This window comes from Meriones unguiculatus, chromosome 3 (genome assembly GCF_030254825.1).
Source record: "Meriones unguiculatus strain TT.TT164.6M chromosome 3, Bangor_MerUng_6.1, whole genome shotgun sequence".
NCBI lineage: Eukaryota > Metazoa > Chordata > Mammalia > Rodentia > Muridae > Meriones > Meriones unguiculatus.
In genome coordinates, this window is record NC_083351.1 from 150,464,844 (window position 1) to 150,480,512 (window position 15,669).

General features: G+C 45.4%; 1 protein-coding gene and 1 pseudogene across 6 annotated transcripts in view; both read left to right on the forward strand.

Moving 5' to 3' along the window:
- Cracd (capping protein inhibiting regulator of actin dynamics) overlaps positions 1 to 15,669 on the forward strand; it is a 206,504-nt gene that overhangs the window by 130,616 nt on the left and 60,219 nt on the right. The gene's annotated exons all lie outside the window — the stretch shown is intronic.
- On the forward strand, positions 12,935 to 15,122 carry LOC132652811 (large ribosomal subunit protein uL22-like; annotated as a pseudogene).

Consider the following 15,669-nt stretch of genomic DNA (forward strand, 5'->3'; position numbering starts at 1 on the left):
CAATTAAATAATAGATGATTTAAGTAACATAGCTTAACAAATGAGCTAGTATGGCTTAGTACAAAGTGCATTAAATATAAATAAATATTAAAATATGCAGTTCTCATGTGGGATATTTATGTGTCTGCCAAACTCTCATATGTACTCAAGGATGGAGAAGGGTAGAAAGCCCACCCTGGAGCTGTAGAATTATCCAGAGGTCAGTGGGAGACATTTGTGACTTAAGCTGTCATAGAAGAGTCATAGACTAACCCCCCCCAAGTTCAGGGCTTCCGTTTCAGCCCTGCTACTTACTACGAGATAGGAAGTCAGTATTTAACCTCTTCATGCTGAAATTTCCTTTTCTGTCAAATGGCAAAGTACATGTCATGGAGATGTCCTGAGGGTAAAACAAGAAGAGACATGAGAGGTGATTTTGAAGTCACAGCTAAAGTTCTCTAAGGAGGTGGGAGATGGCTGTGGTAGCAGCGGTGATGAGGAAGCTGTGCTCAGAGGCATGAGCAAAGCAAAGCATCTGGATAGCCAAGGAGGCTTGCTTCAGCCCCATTCGCTGTGTCTGCTTCAGAAGTCACGCACTGCAACTTGAACCCCAAGATTCAAAGCAGAACCTGTTGGAGATGACTAGATCAGGGAAGGCTCCATACTCATGAACAGAAAGCCTGCTGCTACAGAGGGCCGGGAGACCATTTGTCCTCTGTCTACTTGTGAGTTTGTTTCTTTTATGACTTTCTGCCTTAGGAAGACTCTTTTGAGAAGTTGCCTGAAGAAGGGGACTGGTGGTTTGAATAGGCATGGTCCCCATAGACTCATGTGTTTGAATGCTTGGCCTATAGGGACTGGCACTATTAGGAGGTGTGGCCTTGTTGGAGTAGGCGTGGCCTTGTTGGAGGAAGTGTGTCCCTGTGGGTTTTGAAGTCTTCAATGCTCAATCTCTGCCCAGTGAGAGACACAGGGTCTCGCCCTGCCGCCAGCTGATCCCGATGTGGGACGGTCAGCTCCTTCTCCAGTACTGTGTCTGGCTGCGTGTGTCCAGCCATGACGATAATGGACTAAACCTCTGAAATTGTAAGCCAGCCCCAATTGAATGTTTTCCTTTAAAAGAGTTCTCATGGTCATGGTGTCTCTTCACAGCAATAAAACCTCAACTAAGACAGGGACCCACAGAGACACTAATTTTTCTGGCACCTCAATTCTGAACAGAGACCTACTCAGTAAACACAGTTACATGTTAGGATGTGTGATGCAGCCTCTGAGCCTGCAAGAACTGTATTTATGTTGTTCAGACATTACTATCCATTGGTGTTTGATGTAGTAGCCTGAATGAACTAAGAACCATGTGAATGAATGAGATTGCCTCATTCTCAATCCCATGTCGAATGTGGCTTGCCAGCCGAGAATACCTCAAGCATAAAGGAAACCTACAATACAGCCACACGTACGCACAGCTGGGTGTACATTTACTGACGCGATGCCGCCCCATGACAATAAGAACTGCAGAGAACCTTGTGAATTTAGGGAAGGTAACCCGTGTGATCGGAACACTTTTGGGCAGGGCCAGGCTCAGCTATGGTATGTAGCTATCAAATGTCCTTTCAACTTGAGCTGGTGATGAATCACTTGGGAAATAGCTCACATCAGTCGAGGAGCATCTTTTATGTATGTATGAATACACAGACACGGCTACACAGAGGGGATTGATTGATCTGTATTCCAGCTCCTTATTTAACTTGGCAGCATGGGTATTTTCCTGAGTGCTGCAGGGCCAGGAGAGCAGATATCGCCCAGTAAGGCACAACCAACATGCAGATGACATATAATATGGCCAATAGTAGGTACCCAACAAATACTCATGAATCAAATTAGTTCTTTGTAAAACATATGTAAATATTAAAAGTTATGTTTCGTGGACTGAGTGAGTAAAAAAGTGGTCCATGTTGAAAATATTCATGCTGCCAAGTTAAGTAAAAACTTATGACAGATTAGAAACGTGGAGAAAAATGAAAACCAGGCCTCCTGTCTAAGAGTAGGGATGGGTAACCCTCCTCCTCACTCCCTTGCTTACTCCTGAAACTGCTCCTCACCTTTCCTTATGCAACCCCTAATATGTCACCCATCACTTTTATTTTATTTTATTTATTATTTTATTGGGCTTTTATTTCCTAGAATTATATATGATGAAATCTATATGAGTGTGTAATAATCAGCTCTTCTGTCTCATGTACATCTTCTTTCACTCGTGATATCTACATCCTTCTGAGCTCATTTACTGTTGGCCTTATGTGTACGTGTTTAGGGCTGACCATGTGGAACTGGATATCCTCTCAGGGGGCTTGTCCTTAGAGGAGCCATTAGCTTTTCATCCAGGGGTGGGGCCTAGTCAGTGTTGGCATGTTAACTGGTGTTGAATATGCAGGTCTCGTCTGAGCAACCACACTGTTGACATTTCCTGCTTGGAGAGTCCCTGTAATGTCCAGAAGACTCTCACAGCAGGCATCCTCATTCTTTGGCCCTTGTACCTTTTCACCCCTTCTCCTGTGGTGTTCCCTGAGCCTTGGGTATAAGGGGCCATGTTGTAGAAGTCCTAATTGGTCACTCATTCTCTTCATTTTGACCAGTCATGGAGCTCAGTAGTAGCCTGACTGGGAAAAAAAGAGAAGTTTCTTTGGTGAAGGTTGAGAGCTGTACTTATCAAAATCTACGATTTTATAGTATACACTTGGGTTTTTTTTTTTTTCTTTCCTTATGTATCATGCAGCAGTCACCACTGTTTAATTTTAGAATTTCCAAACAGATACCTACCCTTCCTCCCTTGGCTTCAAGCAGTCATGTTTTCCATTCCTTTAGTTTCGCCTTCTTAAGAACATCACATAAATCAAATTATAGCAACATGGCCCTTTATGACTATCTTCTTTCACATTTAAAAATTTTACTTATTTACTTTACATCCTAATTATAGCCCCTCTCCTCTCTTTCCAGTCCCTGTATACACACCCCTCCCCCCATTCTCCCCTCTCTTCCTTAGAGAAGGGGGAGATCCCCCATGGGAACCAAACCACCCTGGTACATTAAGTCACATGTATTATTATTATTTTGGCAGGCTGGAAATAAACCCAAGTGCTCATGAGTAGTAGGCACAGTCTCTACTGCTGAACTATATCCTCAATCCCCCATGTATGTGACCTTTGTGATTCATCCATGTTGTGTTTCAAGCCTATTTTTGACTGAACAGTAGTCCATGCTATGGCTCTATGCCACATTTCTTTTATTCCTTTATCAGCTAATAGACATTTAGATTGATGTTACTGTTATCAATAATGCTGCCATGAACATGAGTACAAACTACATTGTGAATCCACCAATTCTTAAACCATAGTACAATTAAAAATTATGTTTCGAAAGAGGGGGAATATGCCTGGGTGTGGTGGCACATAATTTCAAAGCTTAGAAGACATAGACAGGTGGATCTTTAAGAGTTTAAGGTCAGCTTGGTCTGCATAGACAGTTTCAGGCCAACCAGGGCTGCTTAAGTGAGACCATGGCTCAAAAGGGGGGGGGAGGTGTGTGGGAGATAGTGAGGCTTAGAGGCTTAGAGAAGAATGATGAAGGTGTGAATAGGAGTCAGTAGTGTGAAGAACAAGGCAAGAACAAGAGCTGACTACATCTAAAGCCATACTCGTACCAGGAATTGGAAAATGGTGGCGATAATGATCTGCTCGCTCTTGTGTAGTGTGATTATTCATGGTGTGAGTTCAAGCGGAAGGGTTTCAGTAGACAGCTAGAATGTAGATGGAAGATGAATACTGAAAACACACCCTTAGCAGTCAGAATCTGGCCCTGCTGAAGCCAAGGGAACGCCCTGATTTTCTCCAAGGCATGATGTGTGCTCTTTGCTTTGCCTTCCACTCGGATTCATAGAGCAGAATAACACTGTGCTCCAGGGCAGGATTTCAGGAGGGCATTAGCGTCCGCATGTTATGATCTGATGGACTACAAGCTGTGGATTTAAATGAAACGAAATGCCTCACCCTGTTTTCGTATAGATAAAAACACATTTCCCTACCAGAGATAAAGTAGGGGCAGGGAACACATGAACGCACTTGTTCCCTCATATCGGACCGAGTGTCATAAAGCAATAAATCATGGGGCTTCTATTAAGTCAACACTGAGAAAGATAAGGCGTTTAACTTGGATTTGCCTGAGTTTTCATGAACCACTTACGGATTCTGTTTAGAAACCGTAAAGCGCTGTCGGTCTTTGAAACTTTCAGTCTGTGGAGATGTCTGTGGAAGGGTTATTCTCAGGGTTACTCATTTCCTAGGAAGAACGAGAGTGTGATCAGCATACTCTGTGATGCTGCCGGCTCATTAGGTTCCACCACTCATCTCCATCGCGAAGGCTGAGCTGGCTGAGCAACGAAATTGATCCCTCTGAAGGAAGGCAGCAGACAACATGCCTGTCTAGATCACACAAGTATTCAGACTTCTTGGACACCTACTGCAAAGTACTAATTGAAGGTCACGTGTCATCTGTTCAGATTCCAGCCATGCCCACAAATGCTAATTATTGACAGCACATCCAACCTTTAAAGCAAAGGTCTAAACAACCATGAAAGGACAAAAACAAATAATAATAATAATTGATTTAACTGGACATAATTTAAACCTCTTGTGCTATAAAATGTGGCACAAGAAAAGTTAGAAGGTAAACAGAAGAGGAACTGACATCATATGACAGGTGTTTCTGTCTTAAATATATAGAAAGTGTGTAACAGTGAGACCACATCCCTCAGAGACAAAGAGACACAATGTGGTGTTGGTGGGGGATTGGGGCAAATCACAAAGTTTGGAACATGGATTGTCGTGACTTCTTTTGGAAGGGTTACGGTGGAAGAAAGCTGCTTGCGTTACAGTAACCAGGAAGCAGAGAGACAGGGAGTCCCAAGGGCACTCTAAAAGCTCACCCCCAGTGACCTGTCTCTCACCGGGTCCACCTCCTAACAGCCCATTCAGTATGATTTTGTCAATGGAATAATCTACTGTGGTCAGTGCCCTCATTACCCAACCACTTCTCCACAGTGCCACCGGCTGGGACCAAGCCTTTAGCAGATGAGTCTTCATGGGGAATTGGGAGGGGCTCTGTCTGAAGCACCACAGTGGAACCTACAATGAGCTCTGCCCTGATGGAGCATTCCTTTCGCTAATATAGATAGATATTAAACAGAGTCCCTGAAATACATATAGGAGTAGTAAGAACTGTGAAAGAGAAAGTACAGAGTAATAGAAAGTACTAACTAGCCGGGGGTGGTGGTGCATGCCTTGGATTAATCCCAGTGCTTGGGAGACAGAGGTAGTCGGATTTCTGAGTTCAAGACCAGCCTCGTCTGCAAAGCAAGTTTCAGGATAGCCAGGAGTGTTATGTAAAGAAACCCTGTCTTTGGTTTTGTGCAGGGTGATAACAAAGAAATCACGAAATTTGCAGGCAAATGGTGGGAACTAGAAAAGATCATGCTGAGTGAGGTATCCCAGAAGCCGAAAAGAGACATATGGTATACACTCACTTATGAGTGGATATTAGACATATAATACAGGATAAGCATACTAAAATCTGTACATCTAAAGAAGCTAAGCAAAAAGGAGGACCCTGGGTAAGATACTCAATCCTCATTCAGAAAGGCAAACAGGATAGACATCAGAAGAGGAAAAAAACGGAACAGGACAGGAGCCTCCCATAGAGGGCCTCTGAAACACTCTGTCCAGCATGGTATTAAAGCAGATGCTGAGACTCATAGCTAAACTTTGGACAGAATGCAGGGAATTTTATGAAAGAAGACCTGGAGGGGACTAGAGCTCTACAAGGAGAGCAACAGAACCAAAAAATCTTGGCCCAGGAGTCTTTTCTGAGACTCCAACCAAGGACCATGCATGGAGATAACCTAGAACCCCTGCACAGATGTAGCCCATGACAGCCAAGTCTCCAAGTGGGTTCTCTAGTAAGGGGAACAGGAACTGTCTCTAACATGAACTCAATGGCCTGCTCTTTGATCACCTCCTCCTGAAGGGGGAGAAGCCTTACCAGGCCACAGAGGAAGACAGTGCAGCCAGTCCTGATGAGACCTGATAGGACTAGGATCAGATGGAAGGGAAGGAGGACCTCCCCTGTCAGTGGACTGGGGAGAGGCATGGGAGAAGAGGGAGAGAGATCGGGATTTGGAGGGGATGAGGGAGGGGGCTTCAGCTGGGTTACAAAGTGAATAAGTTGTAATAAATAAAAAAAATTTAAAAAAGAAACCCTGTCGACCCCCCCCCAAAAAAAGCACAAACTATATAGCAACTGTTTAAGTATCATGGAGGAAGCGATATTTCACCTAACACATGAGTGGTAGGCAGCCAGGCAGGAGTCAGAGGAGAGATCTGCAATGAGGAAGCAAGGGCCCAAAGAAAGGCATGCTTGAAAAACTGAAAGGAAACCCGTCATGGCTCATTGCCAGATGAGGCTGTAGGGCTGCCAAGGGCAGGGCAGCTGAGCTGACAATCAAGATTATGGGCCTTACTAGACCTACCTCGGTGAAAGTCCCCTTGAGTTTTAGAACTGGGGAGAAAAGAGCAGAGCTGAGTAATTACAAAGTGAATTCCAGAGTGAACAATGAGACAAGGGTGCTGACAGATGGACGAAGACGATTAAGAAATTATTTTAAGGTAGGAGCCCAGGGCTTAGGCTTCACGCTGCAATTCGGTCTTTGATTCATTCATACTACACTTTGTACTGCAAGATGAGGACAGATGAGCCTTTCTTGTTGGTTTTGGAAGGGAAGGGAAGTCTCTTTTCTTGACCTTTTTGCAGTTCATAGCTGAGGAACCTGTAACAACAAATAGATTTGCCTACGAATTCGACCTAAGGTTTATGTGGGATGAGGAAATGAAGACCCAAAGGCACAGGACATGTGTATTTCCGTGTGACTCACTGATGAGCAGGACAGGCATGCGCACACATGACTGGAGAGAGTGAGAGCTCAGGGTAGTAGACAGGGAGAAGTTGATGGCGCTTCTCCTGTCCCTGGACCTTCAGTGCTAAGCATGTTCATCTTCTCTGGCCAAAGGTGCTGTACCTCTCCAGGAGAGTCTTGCTTCAGGGGAGAAGGTCAGGGGGCAGGTGAGCAGGGCTGTTCATCTTCTGCTGTTTTCTTAGATGCCAAGATGCCATTTTTGAGGATCACACATCCCAAATTTTGCAGTACCCTAAGTTGACTCCTCTTGGGGAAGAAGAATTCACTGAGGGTGTCTAGGCTGAGGCGTCTCTTTGTGCACAGTCACATTTCTAACCTGGTGCTCTGGCACAGTGGTTTTCAACCTTCCTAACGCCGTGACCCTTTAGTACAGCTTCTCATGTTGTGGGGACCCCCAACCATGAAATTATTTTTGTTCCTATGTCGTAACTGTCATTTTGCTATTGTTATCATAATATGAACACCTGATATGCAGCATATCTGATATGTGACCCCTGTGAAAGGGTCGTTTGACTGCCCAAGGGGCTGCAACCCACAGGTTGAGAACCACTTCATTCACGCAGCTAAAGGGAGGAATTGCCTTTGGACTTGCAGCCCGGCTCGTTTTGACTTTCCATTCTTCTCTGAAGCAGAGGAGGGGTGGCACAGTGAAGAGATGGGGTCCCTCAACAACACAGAGCTGGGTGGGATTGGAGCAGGGTGGAGGAAAATCAGGAAGACATCCACAGTCTTCTCAGAACTTCGCAGAGAGACCTTAGTCACCACTGGTTTTGAAAACTTTCATATTTTCTGTGCTTGCAACCTTTCGAGAAATTCTTTATAAGAAAAGTTGCCTTGTATGAACTTAAAAAAAAACAACAACACAGAAACATCTTCAGCCTAGATCCTATGACTTACATAGGACATCTGATCAGGCCACAGAAAGTATCCTGAATGAGACCTGAACGCACAGTGGCTGCTAGAGGCAGAGTAGCATCTGACACAGGTGAAGACTCGGGGGGCAGGTACATCAAGACAGATAACTGGAAGAAATAAACTCATCAGAACCTTCATCTCAGTTTCAGACTCCTCTTTGTCCTAGGAGGGCAATCAGAGTTTTAAACAAGGTTCAGGGAGTGGTACTCTTCTCTCTACACGACTACATGCCCAGTCCTCAAAGTTCAAGGTAATGAAAGGTTGTTGGGTGTGTCTTCTGCTACTTCAGGCTGTTTCTCTACGACTCTGAAGCTTATTCCAGAGCCTCGATATTTCGTCAGTGCATCTGTGGTTAAGTCCATCTGCGTGGTTACTATGGCTGTTGGGGTGATCTGAATAGGTCTGGCCCCCATAGACTCATGGGTTTGAATGCTTGACGCATAGACAGTGGCACTCTTAGGAAGTATGGCCTTGTTAGAGGAAGTGTGTTACTGTGGGGTCAGGATTTGAGGTCTCCTATGCTCAAGCTACGCCCAGTGTGGCACACAGTCTCCTTCTGCTGCCAACAGGTCTAGATGTAGAACTCTCGAGATTCTTCTCCAGCACCATGTCTGCTGTGCCACCCTGCTTCCCACTATGTTGACAATGACTAAACCTTTGAGCTATAAGCCAGGCCCCATTGAATGTTTTTCTTTGTAAGCGTCGCCACGGCCACAGTGTCTCTTGACAGCGACAAAGCCCTCACTAAGACAGCTGTAGACAGGGATGTCTCCTTTCAGCAGGTGGCCAGCATCCTGGCAGCTGTAGGGTGAGGCGGTGAAGGAACCATCTTCAGTACTGAAAGCCATAAAGGAGCTCCTCCTCAGAGGTGCAGTCTAAGTCAGAGCCCTCATTCCAGTGGTGGCTGTGTCCTCCCATGTGTCTGGTTGACTTATCCAGAGGGCAGCAAAATATAGTCCATGGTGCTCATATAATACACTGCGGCCCTTCTCTCCAGTATAGCTGCTACTGACAGGGCTTTTGTGCCTTGGGATTTGTCGTGTTCGGAATGTCAAGATCACCCATGCGTGGACCTTGCCCTCCAGGAGCGCATGGAATAGTGATGGAGATTGACAAGTCACCAATGATTATGTGTAGTGAACGCTGTTAGGGTAGAGCTGGTGTTGTGGGAACACCCAGCTGGAGCAGTGGACCATCCTTTGGAGGTGTGCTGGGAGACAGTCGGGAAAGGTTTCTTGTAAGAGGCGACAGCTGAGGTGGTTCATAGACATCAGCAGGACTGGCCACGGAAGACGCTGAAGAGTGTTCTGTGCACATATTAGTCAAGTCTCCGTTGCTATAGAAATTCCTGAGGTGACTGACTTTAACAGCGCAGAGGTGTATTTTGGCCCATGGTTTCAGAGTGTTCTGCCCACGGTCAGTCAGCCTCATTACTTTGAGCACGTGGAGTCATCTCATGACTGAAGTGTGTTATGGAGCAAAACTCTCCTTGTCATAGTCAAGAAACGACAGAGAGAGAGAGAGAGAGACTGGGTCTCACAGTCCCCTTCAAAGGCATGTCTCCAACAACCTGAAGACTTTCCACAAGGCAGAGCCTCTCAGGAGTGCCCAGTGTTGGCGGTCCAGCCATTTAACACATGGGAGACATTTCAGATCCAAACAGTGATGGTGCATGTGACCTCACAAGAGCAGAAAGCAGGAACATGGAAAGACCCCAGCCTTTTCCCAGATCAATATGTAAGGCAAGTTTTGTTCCCAAATAAGACAGTTTGTCTTTTGGAATGAAGAGGTACCTTATATTAAGTTCTTTAACAAATTTGTTTATGTTAGAAGGCTCTTTCTAAATTATTTTAAACTATAAATAAAGATACAATACCCTGAAACTATCCATGTCACAATTAGAATACCTGTGAAGGTCATTTGAAAGGAAGTATAGAAATTTAATATACATTTAGTCAGTGATTGTGGGGGCTTGGCTTCACAACTGTGTGCTCAGATACCATTGCCAATAAGCTTTTTAAGGATCACTTCAGATGAAATACAATTAGTGGTTACTTTGTGGAGATCACAAGCATACGCCCACAGGATAAATTGAAAATAAAACCGTCCTTATTTTAAGCAAATGGATATTTGTGGCTTGAGATAAAATTTCCCACGAGAGCATCGCATGCAGATTTTAAACTTCCCGTTGTGGAGGTAATGGAGCAAATCTGTTTTTACTTCCTCCTCCTCTTTAGAGTCTCCTAAATGATGAAGAGAGAGCAAGGAACAGATTACACACTTTGTTTTTAATGAGCTCGGGAGTCGTGTGCAACCCTGAACTAGAATCTATGGGTTGAAAAGTGGCAAAGGAACCATGGCTGAGCACCAAAGTCATGGCCAAGTTCCTTACAGCACCCTAAGAGCCCCTGCAAAGCCCGGGGATGAGAGCATAAGAAACGCAAGAAGCCAGGCTGGATGCTGGGCTGCGACTGAGGCTTTAGGGAGTTCTGCCCACAGCACAGTCGGGCCCTGTGTCTCCGGCCCGTTCCAGCCAGATGGCTAATGAACTATGGACCGTGTTCTCTGGAGAAACAAAATCAGGGACCAACCAGACTGAGACGCAGACATGGGAGGCCAGGGATAAGCATCCCTAGTGAGAATGGGGTTAGGTGAAAGTGCGGCAGCGCAGCGACTACCAGCAGCCTAGCATTTGGGGTGAGTCGGTGCAAGACCCCGAGAAACCTGAGGATGCCGACATTTGAAAGCACCAACTTTAGAGAAGGGTTCGGGGCTGCCCGATGTCTAGTCTGATTCCCTCTCATTTTGGCAAAGAGCATGATTGCCTAGATAGAGACTCCGGTTCCAGATGCCTGTGTCCTTCCCCAGAGCGGAGTCCAGAACCTGCTAGACTCTCAGAAGAAATGTGTTGTCCTTGTATTTCCACTGTCTTCAGCGGCTGGATGTGTTGGTGCTGAAGAGGCAGCCTCGACCTCGTGGACAAGGACAGCACCTTAAGATGCCGGAGCAACAGAGTGGAAGGAGAAGTGACTGGGCATGTAGCATGGCTCTGGGTTCCATCCTGTCTTGGTTAGGGTTTCCATCACTGATAAAATACCATGACCAAAAGCAACTTGGGAGGGATTTTAGTCTGCATGTCCTTCTCACAGTCTACTGAAGGGAAGTCAAGGCAGGAACTCATGGCAGGTACCTGAAGGCAGGGACAGAAGCAGAGGCCATGGAGGAGTGCTGCTTACTGGCTTGCTCCCCATGCTTGCTCAGCCCACGGTCTCCTCATACAACCCAGGACCACCAGCCCAGCAAAGGCACCACCCACAGTGAGCTTGGGCCCTCTTACATCAATCATCATTCAAGACAGTACCAGGGGCTAGCCTGGGTACAGAGTGACCCTGTCTCAACAAAACCAGAAACTTTTCTTATTAAACTTAAAAAAAAAAATCAAAAAACCAATTTTTAGCTTTTTGCCTAAATACTGTCTGATGAAATCTACGAATTCATATCATGTTCTAAGCCTAAAATCAGATTCTCAGTGACTCGTTATTAAATATGAATGACCAACCAAGCATCGTGGGGCTTTTGATGAAAGCATCCAGCATAAGAGGCTGAAGCCACAGAGAAACAGAAAAGGCAGCTCAAAGGAATCGGAATGCAGGGAGCAGAAGAAAACTTCAAAGGGCGTGGAGCTAAACCCTCCCAGACATAGGAAGCATATCCTGAATATATGAATAAAGAGCAGGCTTACTATTCATGCAGAGAATAAAGAAGGGCTCTGAGAAATTAATCATTTAGGGAGCAGATAATTCAATAGGAGGGTTGGAAGGTAAAGATGCAGAAAGTAAAATAAAAGGAGAAAAGGATGGGTAGACAGTGAGGGGAAAAATAAGAAAAATGAATATTCCTGTAATCTTAACATTTAGAAAGATAAAGAGATTATTAAAAAAACCTCACTAAAGTGGTCTATATAGCATGGATTTATGAGATGTGAAAGTTGACTAATACATCATTTCTGAATATTAATTCAGAATATTATTTTAATTAAATGCATAGGAATAATTAGAGTACCTTGAATAATTATAATACCATTTGGCTTTTACCTATGTGCTTACAATATATTTAAGTTGCTCATAAATCTTTCAAAAGCTTTGTTTTACTCTTGCTGGACTACAGGCAAAGTGGTCTTAGTGGGAAGATGGGAAGACGCTGGAGACTTGGGATCACTCAGTACTTGGTCAGAGCTGATAAGTTCTGGAAGCTTGAGGAGGTTTGAGAAGCCTAAGGAGAGTATGAAGGGGAAGGTAGCCTCGTTCCCGCTAGTATTCATACAATGGTGGTTCTCCAAAGCTGAGTGCAGTGTTCAAATGCTGGCAGTGGTGCTGTAGGCCCAGTACCTGGATTTCTAGGGACTCTGGGTGGCTTCTGGTGCCAAGTGCTGAAGAGGTCAAAAGGAGCTGCATGGTTAAGAAAGCCTACTATGGCTCCCTTTTCCTGTAAGTGGCCTGAGGTGACTTTTTTTTTAAAGACTTATTTATTTATTATGTATACTGTGTTCTGCTTACATGTATGCCTGCATGATAGAAGAGGGCATCGGATCCCACTATAGATGGTTATGAGCCACCATGTGGTTGCTGGGAACTGAACTCAGGACCTCTGGAGGAGCATCCAGTGCTCTTAACCTCTGAGCCATCTCTCCAGCCTCCATAGGTGACTCTTGAAGATGGTTCGCTACTCTCTTGCCCCAGAAAACCCTACAAAATCATGCAAATCAAGAGGTTTGAATCTTCATGTTCGCTTTAAGAACACCTGGCAAAGTCCTGATGAGACCTGATAATCTAGGGTCAGATGGAAGGGGAGGAGGTTCTCCCCTATCAGTGGACCTGGAAAGGGGCAGGGAGGAGATGAGGGAGGGATGGTGGGATTGGGAAGGAATGAGGGAGGGGGCTACGGCTGGGATACAAAGTAAATAACCTGTGATTAATATAAAAAAAGTCAAAATTATTATATATAATAAAAAAGAACACCTGGCAAACTGCCCAGACCATCAAGGGAATGCATATCCGAAAAGCCACCAAGTGTCTGAAGGAGGTCACTTTAAAGAAGCAAGGTGTGCCATTCCGGTGGTATAATGGTGGAGTTGGGAAATGAGCCCAGGCCAAACAGTGGGGTGGGTGGCCAAAAGAGAGCGCTGAATTTTTGCTGCACATGCTTTAAAATGCAGAGAGTAATGCTTGACTTGAGGGTTTAGATGTAGATTCTCTGGTCATTGAACATGTCCAGGCGAACAAGGCACCTAAGATGGCACCAATTTACAGACGCTCCTGGCAGATTAACCCATACACGAGCTCCCCTGGCCACATTGACATGATCCCCACAGAAAAGGAACAAATGGTTCCAAAGCCAGAAGAAAAAGACATCACAGAGGAAACTGGAGAGGCAAAAACTGATGGCCTGGGAATAAATCCTCCATAAAATAAATGCAGAGAAAAGAAAAAAAGAAAGAAAGAAAAGAAAACCTGCTTAGTGTGATGCCTCCAAGATCTCCTGACTGTTAAAATTCAAAAATGGCTGCTAGATCCCTATTATCCGCGTTCCAGCCCTGAGTCTTCCTGCTTCAGGCAGCCTTCTCTGCTTGCTGGCTCCCTTCATACCTTTTCTTGCCTCTGTTTCCTGTGTTCACCACCCAGAGACTTTTCCCTGGCTTCTGAACATCCTATGTTTTAAACTTTTCTTTAAGACCAATTAAGTCATTTCTGTCAGCCAGCTTTCTTCAGCCCCCTCTTGAAGTAACCACCCCGTTCTCACAAAGCAGTCACTACCTTTGTCATCCTAGGCCCATCTTCATCCTCTCTGGGATGGTTTTCTTACTGTGGAAAGGCAGCAAATAATTGCCGACTGAGTGGAACTGAATCTAAATGAGAGGACTGTCTACCTGTTACTTCTAGATTCTCTTTGCTGGAGATGTTATGACTTCCTTAGACTGTCTATGCAGAGCAATCCCTAAGCCTGTGAAAAATCACCCTGAGTTTTGAACAGATTTGATTACACAACACGTCCGCACGCCCCCTGAAATGCAGTGTTTGCTGATTCTCTGAACCAAAACCCCTGGTGCTTCTGGTTGCAATTTGATCACTCTCCCTAGTGTGAAATGGTAATAGTAGTTTTCCGTTTCCTGCACTGACTTCAATTAATCTTTCGGAATTACTAGGGCAGAGCGATTTTGAGGCACAGTGTCCGGCTTTTTCCGCCACTGCAAATCAAGCTCCTATTGTAACTTTGACAGCCAGGGTGAGTCAGTGTCTTGGCTGGAGCTGTTTCCTAAAGTCAGGTACAGGAGCAGAATGCCTAATGCTACCTCTGGCCCTATAATCTTTCTCCAACATGCGGGCCCTTACTGCTCTACATACACACTTCTAATAAATCGGATTTAACAAGCAGTTTGCACTAGGGGATCGTGGGCAGTTTTATTTTTCTAGTTTACACCTAATTGTTTTATTCACTCTCTTCAAGAAAATTCAGGCAAAATAGAGGCTCTGAGGTGTAGTGTGCCTTAATCTGTCATCCCAAGAAGCACCATTTGGTCTTTGATCTAGGTGGCTGCTGGTGGAGAGAAGGAGAGACGGGAGCCACTGTCTGCAGTCTCCCTGGGGCTATGATCGCCAGTCCTAGCACTCAGCGTAGGCTGGTGCTCTGCTGTGCAGCTCTCCAGAGGGGAAAGGAAACTTCCGGGAGTTGCCATGCTCCTGTCTCCGAAGCTAAGCAGTGCAGGTGTGCGTGTATCTAATCACTTTCCTCTTATCCTTCCTTCTTCATCGATCTATCTCCCAGAAAGGAGCCTGGTCCCTTCAACCTGAAGTGAATGTAAGTGTTGTCAGCCAGGGCACAACTTCCGGAAGACAGGCCTCCGTGGGGTCAGTTACACCATTTGTACACCATGCCTCAGAGCAACTGCCAGGGGCAGAATTCCGGGCCGGATATTCCAGGGGCTGTTTTTTTCCTTACTGGAATTGGAACGGTGTCAAAAGTCAACTTAACGGTGCCTATGCCTAACCTGGCTCCTCTGTAGAAGTTAGATCATCACTGAAAACTCCTCCTGGGCCCATCATGTGAACCATGCTCACTCCACCACCTACCACTCTGTGCCTCCAGTTGGGATAGCCGATTGCATAGAACTTTGCATCTTGACCGGGAAATGTTAGGCTTCGGTCAGTACAGGAGGTAAGTGTGTGGAACGAGAAGGAAAAAGGGTCTGCACTTTTGCTCCCTGAAACCCAAAAGCAGGGGGAAGGCACAGATGGCGTCGTGTGACTTTGGCTTCTGGATCCTTCCCTCTATAAGTTTTCTATAAGGCTGTATCCGCTACTGTGTCATGGCCTGTCTACCATGGCATGGTTTGTGAGGTTCTGGATTGAACACAACAGAGAGGGTCCAAGCGGACCCTCTGAAATCCTGCTCCTGCATCCGTGTTTTCATAAACATAGCTGACGGTGAAAGGAAAGGGTTGAGTTATGGTGGGTCAAGCACATTCCATACAATCCAAGCTTTGTCCTGTGTGGCCATTGTACTCCGCGTGAGAAGTTGGCCCAAGACCTTCCTGCCCAGGCCTTGCTCGCACTGTCTCATAAGCTAGGTGTGGATATTAGAGCCAGGTGTGGATATTAGCCTTTTTATTAGACTATCTTTTATTCCGTTTTTAAAATTTCATACATGTGAGCAATGTATCTTGACCCCCACCATCCTCTCTCTCTCTTCTCCAG